The 14,916-nt window shown below is 43.6% G+C and overlaps 1 protein-coding gene across 3 annotated transcripts in view; it reads left to right on the top strand.

The window, feature by feature from the left end:
• Positions 1 to 14,916, top strand: part of LOC105478963 (G protein subunit alpha L) — a 201,009-nt gene that overhangs the window by 156,821 nt on the left and 29,272 nt on the right. The window lies entirely within an intron of this gene.

Below are 14,916 nucleotides of genomic sequence, written 5' to 3'. Positions count from 1 at the left end.
GAAAAGTGTTTATAAATCATGCATCTGATAAAGGACTTGTATCTAGAATCATAAAGAACTCTTACAACTCAGTAATATCGTAAGTAAACCAATTTTTAAATCAGCAAAGGATCTAAATAGACATCTCTCAAGTAAGACAGATGAATGGCTAATCAGCCACAAAAAGACACTCAACATCTTTAGCCATTAGGAAAATGCAAAGCAAAATCACTGTGACATTCCACTTCATAACCGTAGGATGGCTGTGCCCAAAAAGCCAGATAAAACAAGTGTTGCTGAGGATGTGGAGAAATTGCGATCCGCATATACTGCTGGTGGGAATGTAAAATAGTCCAGCCAGTTTGGAAAACCAACTGGTAGCTCTAAAAAACATTAAACACAGTTGCCCCATGGCCCACCAATTCCACTCCTAAGTGTATGTCCAAGAGAATTGAAAATATACATCCACACAAAAACCTGTAGACAAATACTCATAGCAGCATTTTTCATAGTAATCAAAATGTTTAAACAAGGCCGGGTACGGTGGCTCAAGCCTGTAATCCCAGCACTTTGGGAGGCCGAGATGGGCGGATCACGAGGTCAGGAGATCGAGACCATCCTGGCTAACACGGTGAAACCCCGTCTCTACTAAAAAATACAAAAAACTAGCCGGTCGAGGTGGCGGGCGCCTGTAGTTCCAGCTACTCGGGAGGCTGAGGCAGGAGAATGGCGTAAACCCGGGAGGCGGAGCTTGCAGTGAGCTGAGATCCGGCCACTGCACTCCAGCTTGGGCGACAGAGCCAGACTCTGTCTTAAAAAAAAAAAAAGTTTAAACAGACTGGGCATGGTGGCTCACATCTGTAATCCCAGCAGTTTGGAGGCCAAGCTGGGTGGATCACTTGAGCTCAGGAGTTTCAGACCAGCCTTGGCAACATGGTGAAATCCCTTCTATACGAAAAAGTATCCAGGCATGATGATGCACACTGGCAGTCCCAGCTACTTGGGGGGCCGAGGTAGGAGGATTGCTTGAGCCCAGGAGGTCGAGGCTTCAGTGAGCCAAGATTGCATCACTGCACTCCAGCCTGGGTGAGAAAATGAGACCCTGTCTCAAAAAAAAAAAAAAAAAAAAAAGTGTAAACAACCTAAATGCCCATCAACCGATGAATGCATAAACAAAATGTGGCCCATTCACACAATAGAATGTTATTCAGTTACAAAAAGGAGTGAAGTCCTGATGCGTGCTACAACATGGATGATCCTTGAAAACATTATGCTAAGTCAAAGCCGCCAGACACAAAAGACCACATATGGTATCATTTCATTTATGTGAAATGTCCAGAATAGGTATATCTGTAGAGACAGAGTAGATTAATGTTGCATGGAGCCAAGTGGACTTGGGGGATGAGGAATCACTTTAATGGGTACAGTGTTTCCTCTTGGAGTGATGAAAATGTTCTAAAAGGGATTGTGGAGATGGTTGCACAACTTTGAATATGCAACAAAAAAGTCATTGAATTGTGCACTTTCATCAAGACTCCCTGTTGTAACTGGCTTGTGAGAGCTTTACTTGGACACTTCAGTAAAATTAATTTGGAGACTGCTGATCATTCCAGTCTGCCTAATTTCAGGGCCTTCTTATTTAATACCAAGGGGGTGTAAGATGCATTATGTTTCATCCACGTGCCACGCATCGTGACAGTGTGGGGATGCTCCTGACAGGATGCAGTATGAGATCCATAGCATTTCAGACTGTGCATGTACTTACTTTGTCTTTTTTAAAATCAGTTTAAGAGAGGCAGAAGAAATGAAATTGAAAAGCAGACCAGGCGCGGTGGCTCACGCCTGTAATCCCAGCACTTTGGGAGGCCGAGACAGGCGGATCATGAGGTCAGGAGATCAAGACCATCCTGGCTAACACAGTGAAACTCCGTCTCTACTAAAAAATACAAAAAACTAGCCGGGCGAGGTGGTGGGCACCTGTAGTCCCAGCTACTCGGGAGGCTGAGGCAGGAGAATGGCGTAAACCCGGGAGGCGGAGCTTGCAGTGAGCTCAGAGCCGGCCACTGCACTCCAGCCTGGATGACAGAGCAAGACTCTGTCTCAAAAAAAAAAAAAAGAAAAGCAAAAAATACTGATTCAAAATGTAGTTCCCATACTGAAAATATGTTTTAAAAATCTTTTAAAAAACCATCTTTGTGGAAATTGGCAGGTAATTTCTAAGTTGTTTCCATAGGATTTGGAGTTGTTCTTCTCCATGCAGTGCCTGACACAGTAACATATAAATATGAGATGTTATAGCATATATCACTACTTCGTTCCTTTCAATAGTTGAACCACATGAATGAACAACTAAATCTAACCAAATTTTGTAAACTGTTTATTATGATGGGCTAGTGCACTTCTGTGCACCACTGACGTGAAATTATTGTTTACCACTGTGCCTAGAACAATCCTATTATAAACATATAATAGGTGCTTCATAAACTTGTTACATGAATCAATGTTTGTGTTATCACTGTTCTTTTTCTGCTCTCTCTACTATTCATAGCCCAGTATTCTTATGTGTACAAAATTAATTTTTGACTGGGTATGGTGGCTCACGCCTGTAATCCCAACACTTCGGGAGGCCAAGGCAGGAGGATCGCTTGAGCCCAAGAGTTTAAAAGCAGCTTAAGCATCTTGGCGAGACCTCGTCTCTACTAAAAGTAAAAAAAAAAAAAAAAGAAAAAGAAAAATTAGCTGGGCCATGGTGGTGTGCACCTGTGGTCTCAGCTCCTCAGGATGGTGAAGTGGGAGGATTGCTTGAGTCTAGGAGTTCGAGGCTGCAGTAAGCCATGATCAAGTCGCTGCACTCCAGGCTAGGTGGCAGAGCAAGACCTTGCCTCAAAAAAAAAAAAATTATTTTTCTTTAAAGTTCAGATAGGTGTAAGCATAATATCTCTTCATAGCAGCATTATTCACAATTGTGCAAAAAGTGGAAACAGGCCAAGTGTCATCAGCTGACAAATGGACACACAAAATTGGTGTATCCCGACAATGGAATATGATTCAGCCGGAAAAAGGAATGAGGGGCTGGACGGTGCTACAGCACAGCCTGCTTTAGAGCAGAGGTGTTCTAGCTCAGAGAAAAGTGAAAGCTGTAATCATGCGTTGTGTAAGCACTTCCTTCATCCCAGGGAACAATAATAATGTGTTCACAATATCAAGGAATGTAATTAAAGCTTTTCAAATAGAACTTAAGGTATAAGGAAGCTGCTCTTTGATAATTTCATATCAAAGAAAGCATTCAAAAAAGGAAGAAAGTAAAACCGTTCTTAGAGTAGTGCATGTATTAGCAGTTAGAATTAAATATCTTTATTTCACCAAACTCCCTTGATCACATAATAACTAGGATCCATGATATCAACAAAAGCTACCTTTGAACTATAGCATTATTTTATTATTATATTAACGGACTTAAGGAACTCTCCACACAAATAGAATTTCCATTTACTTACAGTTTTATTCATGTGACAACAATTAAGTGCATGGGATGCTCGTATTTCTCATTCTATTCGGCATCTGTGGAAATGTAGTATTCTGCATTATTTCTGTGAAGAATGAAAGATTCCTTATCCAGCTACTGAGGCAGGCAGTCACTGCTGAGAAAGAAACTCCTTTGCCATGACTTTCTGCCAAGATACATGCAGTGACTAAATATATCTTCTAAGATAGACAAGACTTAACAGATCATTTTGCCAAAAAAGGAAATGTTTTATTAACCTCAATTGAACATGTTTAATGACATCCCAGATCTCTTTTAAAATAGGAGACTCAGCGGAGGTGAACATAGATGCAAAGGTCAGTTTCTCATTCCAGCTGTTCCTTTGAAACACATTGTGACCTGAGCAAATCCATGTATTTGGTGTCTAGGGCACCCCCTCTGAGAAAGCTCTAGGAGTCCTCAGACTTCCCTTTGTTACCGTTTGTTGACCACGTGCTTCTCATAGTTAGCTTTCTTCCCTGGAATGATCTACAGGAGACCTGGGCGGACCTATTCGGGAACGCTGCAGTGACAGAGTCAGTCATGTACACAGTCATAGGCAGCTGCAGAGAAGAGGAAGCACCAGAGGCCTCCCGTGAGCAAGAGCCGTGTTGAATGCACTTTGTCCTTCTTTCTTTGATTTAGTTCACGTAAATGACATTGAGGAATTTGCTTTTTTTTTTTCTTTTTTTTTTTTTTTAGAGACGGAGTCTCGCTCGGTCGCCAGGCTGGAGTGCAGTGGCGCGATCTCAGCTCACTGCAAGCTCTGCCTCCCGGGTTCACACCATTCTCCTGCCTCAGCCTCCCGAGTAGCTGGGACTACAGGTGCCCACCACCTCGCCCGGCTAATTTTTTTTTGTATTTTTAGTGGAGACGGGGTTTCACCGTGTTAGCCAGGATGGTCTCAATCTCCTGACTTTGTGATCCACCCGCCTCGGCCTCCCAAAGTGCTGGGATTACAGGCGTGAGCCACCGCACCCAGTCTTTTTTTTTTTTTTTTTTTTTTGAGACACAGTCTCACTCTGTCACCCAGGCTGGAGTCAGTGCTACGATCACAACTCACTGCAGCCTGGACCTCCCAGGCTCAAGTGACCTCCCGTCTCAGCCACCCGAGTAGCCAGGATCACAGATGTGCAGCACGATGCCCAGCTAATTTTTTGTATTTTTAGTAGAGACGGGATTTCGCCATGTTGCCCAGGCTGGTCTTAAACTCCTGGACTCAAACAATCTGCCCACCTTGGCCTCCCAAAGTATTGGGATTACAAGCATGAGCCACCACACCCAGCCTTCATCGGCTTTCAATTCTCTTTTAACCCCTAAACTAATCTTAAAATACACTTTCTGCTACAAATATGTTAAGATTTACTATGAAGTATTGTTTTTCAGATGTTAGTCATGGCTATAATTTATTATACTTAGGGCAAGATTAATCATGATTATTTGAAGACAGCTTTGTGGTTCCTGGAAAAGATACACCTGCTGGGCCGGGCACAGTGGCTCACGTCTGTAATCCCAGCACTTTGGGAGGCCAAGGCGGGCAGATCACCTGGGGTCAGGAGTTCAAGACCAGCCTGGCCCACATGGCAAAACCCCATCTCTACTAAAAATACAAAAATTAGCCAGGCGTGGTGATGCACGCCTGTAATCCCAGCTACTCGGGAGGCTGAGGCAGGAGAATCGCTTGAACCTGGAAGGCAAAGGTTGCAGTGAGCCAAGATCGTGCCACTGTACTTCAGCTTAGGCAACAGAGTGAGACTCTGTCTCAAAAAAAAGAAGAAAGAAAGAAATGCCTGCTAGAATTCCTCATTCATCAAATTTATGGAGGAAGATCTGTGAGCACCTCTGCTTCCCAATTGCGGGGATGCTTCCGTGAGAAGAAATTCTGGGGAAAATAGAAACCTCTGCTTTATGGAATGTTACAAATGCATCAGGTTTGCATAGGGAATTACTTACCTATACCCCATACTGTTCATCCTGTAGCCTGAAACTCAGTAAATGTTTGTGGAACATAGGTATGAACTGGAAGATTGTAGCCCAACTCCATCAACTAACGAAAGAAAACATATGTTATATTTTAGTTTAGATTTTTTCTTTTTTTGAGATGGAGTTTTGCTCTTGTCACCCAGGCTGGTGTGCAATGGTGCAATCTCTGCTCACCTCAACCTTCGTCTCCTGGGTTCAAGCAGTTCTGCCTCAGCCTCCCAAGTAGCTGGGATTACAGGCATGTGCCATCATGCCTAGCTTTTTTTTTTTTTTTTTTTTTTCTAGTAGAGACAGTTTCTCCGTGTTGGTCAGGCTGGTCTCAAACTCCCGACCTCAGGTGATCCACCCGCCTCAGCCTCCCGAATTGCTGGGATTACAGGCGTGAGCCACTGCGCTCAGCCTAGTTCAGATATATCTAATGACTTGGTTTAATGGTCCCCAGCCTTTTTGACACGAGGGACTCGTTTCATGGAAGACTATTTTTCCATGGACCGTGGTGGGGTGGACGGTTTCGAGATGATTCCAGTGCATTACATTTATTGTGCTCTTCTATGATGATTACGTTGTAATATGTAATGAAATAATTATACAACTCACCATAAAGTAGAATCAGTGGGAGCCTGAGCTTGTTTTCCTGCAGCTAGATGGTCCCATCTGGGGGTGATGGGAGACAGTGACAGATTATCAGGCATTTGATTCTCATAAGGAGCACACACCCTAGATCCCTCACATGCAAAGTTCACAATAGGGTTCGTGCTCCTATGAGAATCTAATGCCACCGCTGATGTGACAGGAGGTGGAGCTCAAGCGGTAATGTGATTGATGGGGAACAGCTGTAAATACAGATGACGCTTTGCTTGTTGGCCGGCACTCAACCTCCTGCTGTGTGGCCTGGTTCACACAGCACGAGAATGTGGCCTGGGGTTTGGGGACCCCTGACTTAGTTCAAATTCATTGTCAAGTTAGCACTTCTTTTAAAAACATTCATCTTTGGCCTCCTTTGGACTGTTGACTATTTGAGTGTTGCCTGTTTCGCTGTTGAGTGACTTTAGGGTGTTGACTGTTTCAGAAGAAACTAAATGCTGTTATGGTGCATTATAAAGACATAAAAGTGATAAGAAGCATTCTGCTTTGTTACAGGATTTTTCACATTCTAGAGAGGTGTTAAGGCCAGGCACAGTGGCTCATGCATGTAATCTCAACATGTTGGGAGGCCAAGGTAAAAAGATCCCTTGAGCCCAGGAGTTTGAGGCTATGGTGGACTGTGATTGTGCCACTGTACTGCAGCTGAGCCACAGAGCAAGACCCTGTCCCTAAAAAGAAAAAAAGAAAAAAGGGCTGGGCACGGTGGTTCACGCCTGTAGTCCAAGCACTTTTGGAGGCCAAGGTGGGTGGATCACCTGAGGTCAGGAGTTCAAGACCAGCCTGACCAATATGGTTTCACCTACTAAAAATACAAAATTATTTAAAACTTTTTACTACTAAAAATACAAAAATTAGCCAGGAGTGGTGGTGCGCACCTGTAATCCCAGCTACTCAGGAGGCTGAGGCAGGAGAATCACTTGAACCGGGGAGGTGGAGGTTGCAGTGAGCTGAGATCGCACCACTGTACTCCAGCCTGGGCGACAGAGCAAGACTCTGTCTCAAAAATAAATAAATAGATCAGAAGAAAAGAAAAAAAGGAAAGAAATAAAAAGATGTTAAAAATAAACTATTTCTAGTAGGACTCACCAAGTTAAGTTATATTTGATTTCTAATACCATTTTGCTTCCTAACTAAAGACACTAGCTTAAACTAACAAAATTGTTGTGTTGCCAGGCATGGTGGCTCACACCTGTAATCCCAGCACTTTGGGAGGCCGAGGTGGGCGGATCAACTGAGGTCGGGAGTTCAAGACCAGCCTGACTAACATGGAGAAACCCTGTCTCTACCAAAAATACAAAATTACCAGGGTGTGGTGGTGCATGCCTGTAATCCCAGCTATTCGGGAGGCTGAGGCAGGAGAATTGCTTGAACCTGGGAGGCAGAGGTTTCAGTGAGCCAAGATTGTGCCATTGCACTCCAGCCTGGGCAACAGGAGTGAAACTCAATCTCAAAAAACAAACAAACAAACAAATCTTTATGTATGTCTTGGCCAAAAAGTTTAATTGCAGTTATTCCTTGATGAAAATAAATGGCCAAGATTAGCGTTCCATGGACACTAATGGCTAATGACTCCTTACTGTACATGAAGTGTGTAGGTTAGACTAGAATTGAAGAGATTTTAAATTGAAAGGTTCTCAGGGCCGGGCACAGTGGCTCACGCCTGTAATCCCAGCACTTTGAGAGGCCGAGGCAGGTGGATCACCTGAGCTCAGGAGTTTGAGGCCAGCCTGGCCAACATGGTGAAACTCTGTCTCTACTAAAAATGCAAGAATTAGCTGGATGTGGTGGCGGGCGCCTGTTGCAGTGAAGCAAGATCGCACCACTGCACTCCAGCCTGGGCGACACAGCAAGACTCCATCTCTAAATAAATAAATAAATGGAAAGGTTCTCAGGATACATGGTTGCTGGAACCAGTGCTCTCCATTCTGTGGCCATGGCCATTTTAAATCACTTGTGCCTTAACCTTCATCTAATTGAGACATGATGCTAAGAAAAAGCTGGGTCTGAGGCAGATAAATCACAGCATCAGTTAAGGGTATGAGTGAGTCAGCTGCACACACATGTCCCCAGGAACAGCAATGAAGAAGAAAAATGCTTTTTCCCTCCACCACCATCTACCAATACTCAATGCAAACTAGCCCTGGGAAAAGCTCCTGGCTTCTCACAGTCTGTTCCCATCACGAACAGAAGGTGCTCCATGAGGAGGACGAGAGAAGATTTTAATGTGCAACAAAATTAACTGGCCAATTTGTACATTTGCTATTTTCATTTTTTATTTATTTATTTTTTAATTTTTAATCTTTTTTTTTTTTTTGAGATGGAATTTCGCTCTTGTTGCCCAGGCTGGAATGCAATGACACAGTCTCAGCTCACTGCAACCTCCGCCTCCAGAGTTCAAGCAGTTCTTCTGCCTCAGCCTCCCAAGTAGCTGGTACTACAGGGACCCACCACCACACCCGGCTAATTTTTGTATTTTTAGTAGAGACAGGGTTTCACCATGTTAGCCAGGATGGTCTCGATCTCCTGACCTCATGATCCTCTCACCTCAGCCTCCCAAAGTGCTGGGATTACAGGTGTGAGCCACCGCGCCTGGCCTCACTATTTTTAACTTATGGATTGTAAGCTTAATGTTCAGGTTAAAACATAAAAATTAAGTAAGAAAAACTGGCTTCCATATTCCTGCAGAGGTGGGATTTGTACCGTATTACGCCAGATGCAATCCTGTCCTCTGTCTTCAGGTTTGTAATAGTAAAATCATTTTCCATCCAGAAGCATGTTTTCAGAATAAACTATGTTTCCCAGTAGTCAACCAGACAGCTGTGAGATATGGCAAAATGCTGTGTGCAGGAGAGTACACTTTTCTTGAAAAAAAAAAAAAAAAAAAGTAGCATAATAAAAACTGCTAAAAAATAATAGGAACACAGATTGGAAAGAGGAATATATCGTGTGTTTCATAGACCTAACAATATTTCACATGTTTGGTTCCCTGCCATACTGCTTGAGTTTGTACGTTAGTTTGTAGGAACCCGACCAAAGGAGTAGATTTTCTTCCTACAAAATTTTCTCCAACTAGAGGAGTCAGAGGGAAATGGGCCCGGTTGAGACAGAGGTACCTCATGCCACTCCAGGTGACAAAGTGACACCCTGAAGGAAAGAAAGGAAGGGAGGGAGGGAGGGAAGAGAAAGAGAGACAAGAGAGAGGGAGGGAGGGGGAGAGAGAGAAAGAGAGAGAGAGTGGGGGGGCCCAGTCAGCCTTCTCAGTTTTGCTGTGTCAGCTCTACGTGGTCTTCACAATATTTGCAAACATCCATTACAAACTGCCAGAAAAACGCCACTTAAATAACACATTTTTTTCTCTTAGTAAGTCTTGTTTCAGGGATTTTTTTAGGTTAAGCGGTTTTGAGTGGCCCTCTCTGATGATCTGACCTGATGAGGGATTATTACCGTTAGATCACAGGCCTTATTTTTCCAGCTTTATAAATGAGGAAATTGAGGCCAGAAAAGAGAGCCATCCTATACCATCGTTAGAAGGACAGGTGTGTTTAGATTTCATTTTCAGCTTGTCAAAGTGGTAAGTTGTTCAGTGGAGAGAACGAGAAGGAGAATCACTGTGTTGCTAAATGAGTGACTGCCAAATTCGACTAACACGGAAGTTAGGTTTCTCATAACAGTAGTAACTCACCACATCACCAGGAGGAGTAATAAACCATGCATTTAAACTGCAGATGAGGCCAGTGCGGTGGCTCAGGCCTGTAATCCCAGCACTTTGGGAGGCTGAAGCAGGTGGATCACCAGGTCAGGAGATCGAGACCATCCTGGCTAACACAGTGAAACCCTGGCTCTACCAAAAATACAAAAGATTAGCCGGGCGTGGTGGCGGGCGCCTGTAGTCCCAGCTAGTTGGGAGGCTGAGGCAGGAGAATGGCATGAACCCGGGAGGCAGAGGTTGCAGTGAGCCGAGGTCACACCACTGCACTCCAGCCTGGGCAGCAGTGCCAGACTACATCTCAATAAATAAATAAATAAATAAACTGCAGATGGAGGAATGTGGAATTATGTTTACGTGCTGCTTTTCTATTTCCTTCTCTTTCTTATTTTTATTTTTAAATCTTGACATCATTTTAACATATATATATATATATATGTATGTGGTGAGAGAGAGAGAGAGAGAGACAGGGTGTCGTTCTGTCAGCCAGGCTGGAGTACGGTGGCATGATTATAGCTCATTGTAGCCTCGAACTCCTGGACACAGAGATCCTGCCACCTCAGCATCCCAAGTAGCTGGAACTACAGGCACATACTGCCATGCCCAGCTAAATTTTATTTTTTATTTTTTGTAGAGACGGGTTCTAGACATCTTGCCCAGGCTGTTGTTAACATATTTTGAAAGACAGTGACTTTGGTTTTGTTGTTGTTTTTGAGACAGGATCTTGCTCTGTCACCCCAAATGGAGTGCAGTGGCATGATCGTAGTTCACCGCAGCCTTAAATTCCTGGGCCACCTCATCCTCTCAAAGTGTTGTGATTACAGGCGTCAGCCATCACACCCAGCCCTGGACAGTGACTTTGCAATTTCCCAAGGCTTGAGGAGTCTCAGCGTTTTTAATTCTAGCTGTGTTCCTAAATAAAAAGATGATGTAGAGGAAAATATGTATACATACGTTTAATACATAATATGTGTAATTAATATTATATATGTATGTAATATATTTATATATATACACATATATGTAATGTATTCCTCAAAATGGTCACCAAGTGAATATGTATCCAATGCGATTTCCTTTGGCTGCATTCATATATTCCTACATTCAACAGAAATTTATTGGGTATATCTTGTTTTCCAGAGGTTGAATAGTACCAGGTATAGGTAGTCAACCAAAGGTCACCATGTCACATCTATCTAATAGGAAAACCTGCTGCTAGGCAAATACAAATGTATGCAAAAAATGCAAATTTTGGTAAGTGAGGAGGAGCCCTTAGTTTGAGGTCTAACATTTCAAAATCACCAGAAACATACCGATGAGAATCCAGAAATAGTTTAACACATGAGAAAGTTATTTTTCATATCTTTTATTTTCTCTTTTTTTATTTTTTGAGTGACTTCAGACTTAGCAAATGATTCTTTTCCAGTGAAGTAAAACTGAATGTCCTGCTTAAATATTTTCATTTTAACCACTTGTATTATTTCAAAGTAAGGAAAGAAAAGAAATCAGCCAGATGTGCCAAATGATGGCATATTTTTCTTCCCCGTTTCATGATAAAAATAATTAACTGGTTTGACTCGCAGCTTTCTAGAAATGTCTGCACTTTAATCAAAAATTTCTTTTTTTTCACTAAGAGAAAATTTGGCTTTGGGACTTGTAAGGTTTCAATGTTAATGTGGTAGTTACATAACAATTCCGGTCATTATAAACTGTATGTTCTGTTTTCACATCTGCATTGGGTCCAGAACGTCTTCAGGTACAATCAGCATGGTGGTAGGACCAAAACCTCCTTTAATAATAATACCAAAATAATCTTCCTTTTGCTAGATACACAAAAAGAGAAAGCACACCAAGCTGAAACAGAGTCTGAAGGTTGTCAACCTCAATGGAATATAAAGAATGGAAAAAACTTAGAGCCAGGGTAGATGCAGATATAGATACCACGGTGGTCAGAGATAATTCTTCCGAATCCAACTCGAATGACAGGGTAGATGGAGGTGCCAGTAGTAAATGGGAATGAGCAGATTTGGGGGAAAGGACTGAGTTCAGTCACTTTAGAGAGTTGCCAAACAGGCCGGGCGCGGTGGCTCAAGCCTGTAATCCCAGCACTTTGGGAGGCCGAGACGCGTGGATCACGAGGTCAGGAGATCGAGACCATCCTGGCTAACACGGTGAAACCCCGTCTCTACTAAAAAATACAAAAAACTAGCCGGGCGAGGTGGCAGGCGCCTGTAGTCCCAGCTACTCGGGAGGCTGAGGCAGGAGAATGGCGTAAACCCGGGAGGCGGAGCTTGCAGTGAGCTGAGATCCGGCCACTGCACTCCAGCCTGGGCGACCGAGCTAGACTCCGTCTCAAAAAAAAAAAAAAAAAAAAAGAGTTGCCAAACAGTCTTGGACCACAAATCCCCCAGCACCAAGGAGACAGCCAGGCATATGGGTTTGGAGCTCAGAAGCAAATCTCTCTCTGGAAATGTGAACATGAGAGCAGCTAGCTATGGATCCTATTGAACACCATGGAAATGGCTGGGGTGTTGATAAGAGAAAGAGGAGGGCAGGGCTGGGGAACCGTCAGGGAGAGGAGAATAGCCTTCTCTTCAGAATTCTAGTCCGCCCTGGTCTCCCTGGGAAGATGGCTTCTGGAGCTCCACCTATCCCTTCTCTCCAGCACAGAAAGTAGAGGCGTCACCATTCAAGCAATGTAGCTTCAGGTGATCAGGTGATGGCAACTTATTTTAGCAACCATACTTTTTTTTTTTTTTTTTTGAGAGGGAGTCTCTCTCTGTCACCCAGGCTGGAGTGCACTGGCACAATCTCAGCTCACTGCGACCTCCATCTTTCCGGTTCAAGCGATTCTCCTGCCTCAGCCTCCCAAGTGGCTGGGGTTACAGGCATGCGCCACCACACCCAGCTAATTTTTGTATTTTTAATAGAGACGGGCTTTCCTCATGTTGGCCAGGCTGGTCTTGAACCCCTGGTCTCAAGCAGTCCACCCACCTCAGCCTCCCAAAGTGCTGGGATTACATTCTTGGGCCACCATGCCCAGTCAGCAACCACACTTTATAAAGTTCATATTAACTGTGTAGTCAGTGCAACTCTGTCTTCTCAAAAAAACAGCTGGAAATCAACTTCTTTCTTTAGGCTACATGATGATCATTATTTTATTCTTATTAACTCATGTTTATTGGATTCCCCAGTGCCTTATTACTGGTCCAAATATATCCATGGAATCCAGTTTCTAACACTTACCTAATGTGTGAGTTCAGGCAAGTTTCTTAGCTCTCTGTGCTTCCCTTTCATTACCTGTGAACTGAAGACATTTATAGTATCTACTTCATAGGGTTTGCGAAGCTGAAATGAGTTTATTTATGTAAAGTGCCCAGAACAATGTCTGGTGCATACTTTATTAATGTTAATTGTCATTATCATCATCATCTGAGTCTCTCATGATTATATTCCAAACCATCTCACCTAGTCAGAATTTGTCATTAAGAAAACTATGGGCCCGGCACAGTAGCTCACGCCTGTAATCCCAGCACTTTGCAAGGCCAAGGTGGGCAGATCACCTGAGGTCAGGAGTTCGAGGCCAGCCTGGCCAACATGGTGAAACCCCAGCTGTACTAAAAATATAAAAATTAGCCAGTAGTGCTGGCATGTACCTGTAATCCCAGCTACTTGGGAGGCTGAGGCAGGAGAATCGCTTGAACCCAGAAGGCAGAGGCTGCAGTGGGCCAAGATCATGCCACTGCACTTCAGCCTGAGTGACAGAGCAAGATTTCATCTCAAAAAAAAAAAAGAAAAGAAAAAAGAAAACTATGGAGCATGACATGGAAGCTAGACAAGAAACTTGTTTGCAAACTCCAAGAAAAACCAGGACCTAAAAGAAGGGAAGAGTGGAATGGAGGGTGAGCAGAGTAGGGGTCCTAAGCCCCCGGGGTTTTTTTCTTTTTTTTGGTTGAGTATATTCCATTTCTAGAAAAGTTTCATTTGGAAAAAGGGTTCTACGGCTTTGAGTGGCAAAAAGAAACCATAGCTAAGCTGCTAACTAGGGTAACATCCTATCCCCTCTGAAATAAAATTAAATTTAGCAACACCTTCTGGATTCAGTGGCTGCTGTGTGCAGAGCACCTGCTGGGCTCCATGGAAAGGGGAAGGAATCAGTGTTGTCTGCATGCAAGTAGTTCCTACTGTAACAGGTGACCTATACGCACAGACCCCTTGCCAGGCAATGTGCCCTGTAGTATGGCCACACAGAGGAGGAGTCCTGGGGAGGCTCCATGGTGAAGGTGGCTTTTGAAGGACTGGCAGGGTGTCAATAGGCAGAGATGCATGGACAGTAAATCCAGGCAACAGGAACAGCATAGCCAAAGGACGGGGCGTCAGTCACATTCTCTCCACTGGCCAAATGACACAAATAATGCTCAACTTCCGTGCTGCGGTTTGCTTTGACTGGCAGAGGGGCGCAAAAGGCAAGGGAGCCAGCGTGCTGCACAGCAGGTTTAGCCTCCACGCCCAGGGTTTGGAGAAAGTGAAAACATCAGAGCTATGTCTTCAGAAGGTCTTGTGGTGTGAAACTGACTGGCAAGCTATCACAGAAAGCTGAGCGAGGTGGTGGGCCGCTGGATTAAAATGATCTCCAAACAGAATTCGCTCTCAGGGTTCATTTTCAGCCTAGCTCATTAGGGCAGATCCGGTCTTCTTGCATTATTATTGCTGCATCGGAGGAATCTTTCTAAAAAGTGACAGCACACATTGCTGCCATTTGAAAGCCTGCATTTTTAAAGGGCGTAATACATAGTGACAGTTCTGATGTATGCCCGTGGGTGTGGGTCCTAATATCTCACCATACTCTGCCTGCATAATTTAAAATGACAGTTTAGCCTGTCAAACTTAAATGTGAGTGAAGTTCCATGGATATTTATAAAACATCAAAAAGATAGAATGGTGTCAGCAAAAGATGGGTCTTTTTATTACTAAGCCACGGGACGATTTTTGGATGATAATTGCTGGCAACTCACCTAGAAGCTGAACTTCCAGCCAAAGTATAAATTTGGTGGTGCCACAGTTTTAAAGGTTATTTTCA

The sequence above is a fragment of the Macaca nemestrina genome, chromosome 19 (genome assembly GCF_043159975.1).
Source record: "Macaca nemestrina isolate mMacNem1 chromosome 19, mMacNem.hap1, whole genome shotgun sequence".
Taxonomy (NCBI): domain Eukaryota; kingdom Metazoa; phylum Chordata; class Mammalia; order Primates; family Cercopithecidae; genus Macaca; species Macaca nemestrina.
The sequence above is the reverse complement of the archived record's forward strand: the minus strand, read 5'-3'. Positions and strand labels throughout refer to the sequence as shown.